The following is a 3,991-nucleotide window of genomic DNA, read 5'->3' as shown; positions in this document are numbered from 1 at the left end:
TAATACAAAAGACATGAAATTCTTATCATGAAACATTTATCTAACCCATTATCATGAAACATTTACCTAACCCATTATCATGGAATATTTACCTAATCCATTGTCATGAAACATTTACCTAACCCATTATCAATTTGTATAAATTTGTACCATAAATTATGGATATCAAGTGTACATTTTGTCTACAACAACATGATGGCTGGCCACTTCATGTAAAATGAGAGGTTTGTCATGCAAATCCTCCTATTTTGCACTCCTATTTATTTGGCCACTTCAATTTAATCTATAGCATTTTCAAACATTTTCACATAGGTCCTATTTCATAATTTCACCCCCTTTTTCTTATGGAACAAAAATTAACTAAAATTGTCGGGTTCTATCTTAAGTTTGGGCTTTCTAGAGGCCCACTAACATAATTAAACCTATGCCAACATTCACGGATTCCGAAAATTGGGCGTTACAACTCTACCCTCCTTAAAGAAATTTCGTCCTCGAAATTTACCTAATCCAAACAGATGAGGGTATTGCTGTTGGATCGTCTCTTCTGGCTCCCAAACTCAGAAGTTTCCCCTTCCTTAACTTGTTGAAAACGAACGACCAAAGACTCATCGTTCAACTGTTTTTCCTTAATCTGATCCACCCAGGTTGGCCTCACTTGCAACTCAGCCAACAGACTTCCATCATCATACAGACTTAGACGAGCAAACATTGCTCTCAGATCAAATATAGCTCTACGACTTAGAGCATCGGCTACCACATTAGCCTTGCTTGGGTGATACTCGATCGAACAATCATAATCCTTAAGCAACTCAATCCATCTCCTTTGCCTAAGGTTCAGCTCCTTCTGAGTCAACAAATACTTAAGACTCTTATGGTCGGTGTATATAATACACCTTTCTCCGCACAAGTAATGTCTCCAAATCTTAAGTGCAAATATCATCGCTGCCAACTCTAAATCATGAGTCAAATAGTTTCCCTCATGAGGCTTAAGCTATCGTGATGCATATGCAACCACCTTACCCTCTTGCATTAACACGCAGCCTAAACGCACGTGTGATGCGCCATCGCATACGTAAAATCCTTCCCAGACTCGGTTGAATTAACACAGTGCTTGATGAACTTTCTTCAACTTCTCAAAAGCTTCTTACCGCTTCTTAGTCCATACAAATGGTACTCCTTTCCTTATGAGTTTTGTTAGAGATACTGCCATCACAGAAAAACCTTCTACAAACCTTCTGTAGTATCCTGCCAGTCCTAGGAAACTCCGTATTTCCGACAATGACCTAGGCGGCTTCCATTCCAAAATCACTTCAATTTTCTGAGGGTCCACTTTAATCCCCTCAGCAGAGACCACATGTCCTAAGAAAGTTACCTCCCTCAACCAAAATTCACACTTGCTGAACTTCACAAAGAGTTCCTTCTCCTTTAATACTTACAGCACTATACGGAGATGCTCATCATGTTTCGTTTTAGTTTCAGAATATACCAGGATATTGTCAATAAAGACGACTACGAATTGATCTAAAAATGGTTGGAACACATGATTCATCAGATCCATAAACGCTGCAGAAGCGTTCATTAGTCCAAATGGCATAACCAGAAACTCGTAATGACCATACCGAGTCCTGAATGTCGTCTTTTGGATATCTGTCTCCTTGACCCTTAACTGATGATATCCAGGTCGAAGGTCGATCTTGGAAAATATAGAAGCTCCTCTAAGCTGGTCGAATAGATCGTCAATCCTTGGCAGTGGATACTTATTCTTAATCGTCAGTTTGTTCAACTGGCGATAATCAATGCACATCCGCATCGTACCATCCTTCTTTTTCACGAATAGCACCGGTGCTCCCTATGGAGACACGCTTAGCCTAATGAAGTCCCTGTCCAACAACTCTTGAATTTGAGCCTTTAACTCCACTAACTCCTTCGGTGCCATCCTATACGGTGCGATGGACACGGGCGTCGTTCCAGGCAACAAATCTATTCCAAACTCAACTTCTTGGTTCGGAGGCAATCTTGGAAGCTCCTTCAGAAAAACATCTTGGAACTCCTTTATGGTCCTAACCTTATCCACTGTCAGTCCATCCTCTTCCGACTGACTCACAAATGCCAAATAGGCCTCACAACCTTTTCGAATCCACTTTTCGGTTCTTAATGCCGACACCACATTGGACAAATAATCCTTTCGCTCACCTATCACCATAACCTCCTCATCCTTTGTGGTCCTTAACACTATTCGTTTAGCAGCACAATCCAGGGTCACTTTTTGCTTAACAAGCCAGTCCATTCCCAAAATGAGATCAAACTTTTCGAATGGTAACTCCATCAGATCTCTAGGGAAAATCCTACCTTGAGTTTCTAATGGTACATCCCTATACAGTTTGTCTACCCTAACCGAGTAACCCAAAGGACTTACTACAGATACCCTACTCACAATCTCCTCAGAGCAGTCCAAGTTGTCCATAATCCGTTCTGTGGCCTCCAACCAACATTCCGCCACATTCGGAGCTATACCAGACATGCCCCTAAAGATCTCCGCTCCGTTAGCCCAAAGTTGTTCAGAAATAGATCCTCGAACTCCATTGCCCGTACTTACCCCGGCAACCCTTTCCAGAACACGAAGTATTGCTTATGACAGGGCATCATCCCCGGCACCGCGGTCATGAGACTCTACCTCTGTTGCCGGTGTTATCGGTGCATCTACCGCCGGTATATGTCTCGAAGACGAAGATCTCGCTCAAGCACTTCCTCGGCTCCGTCCACGGCCTCTTGTACTCATATCGTATTATCTTGATTACGAATTTTTATGCATCAATTAATATTCCAGTGTTTATTACAGATGTTTTATGAATCAGACAGTAGTTCAAAGTTTGTTTTCGCAGAATCGAAGTCTAGCTACAGTTTTAGTCTCTTATCAGATTTTCCTATAGTTTCAGTATCATCCTATCTAGAGTATCCTAGCAGGATTTCAGTACAGACAGATAAGTTAGAAAAATATTCAGAAGAGTTCAGAGTAATACTTACAGACTTGAGCTGGAGATTCGGAATGCCACCTTTTAAAGATCTAAATTTTAAAAATCGAGTTTTTCGCATTCTTTATAAAATTTTCATTTTCGAAAATCTTTGTTTTTGTAAACCCATTCCACAACCGAGTTATTACAACCTAGGCTCTGATACCACTAAATGTAACACCCCGAACCCGGCCCAGACGTTATGACCGGATCCGACATGCCACATCGAGCGTTCAAAACATTTTATATTGTTGATCCGAAAAACTTACTTAGTGTTTTAAAAGATAATTTCATTATAGGTTAAAGTGAATGGAAGTCGTGCACCGGTAGGAAACCAGGAAAAGAGGTGGTGAGTCCATCTGACCGCTTAAGTACCAAGCTCCTTCGGATCCAATCCTGACACGCATACCGCCATTGCCACACCTTAACGTCATGGATATTTCTAGGAAACCGATTTGATTAAGTCATTTTTAGGAAAAGTGATTAATTTTGGAAAATACTTTCATTGCGGAAGCTTTGCTTGTTGTCGAGTTATTTTGAAATCAATTGTTGTTTTTGAAAACGCGCCCTAAAGCTATCCAATTTCAACAGTTAAAATAAGTAATACCTATCTTAGTAATACATATTAAAACCATCAAAAATAATTAAGCGGCCTTATTACATTTAAAACCCAAAACTTCAAACGTAAATAAAGGATGTCCATTCACGGAGGAAAATCAAACTTTCGAATCGGTGGCCATCTCAATTCCCTTACAGCTCCAAGCCCACTATGGTTGGGGATTTCCTGCGTGGATGAAAATAAAAGGGGTGAGTTTGGGGAAAACTCAGTGTGTAAGGAAAACCCATTTAAAGCCCAAGTCAGCTCAAGCCCATTGGACCTAAGCCCATTCAGGTAACAGTGATACTGGGCCAGAGCCCTTTTCAGATTATAATAAACTGGGCCTTAGTCCCTTATTCAGATAACAGTATGGCCCATAGGC

The sequence above is a fragment of the Gossypium arboreum genome, chromosome 7 (assembly GCF_025698485.1).
Source record: "Gossypium arboreum isolate Shixiya-1 chromosome 7, ASM2569848v2, whole genome shotgun sequence".
Lineage (NCBI taxonomy): Eukaryota > Viridiplantae > Streptophyta > Magnoliopsida > Malvales > Malvaceae > Gossypium > Gossypium arboreum.
This window is presented reverse-complemented; position numbering follows the sequence as displayed.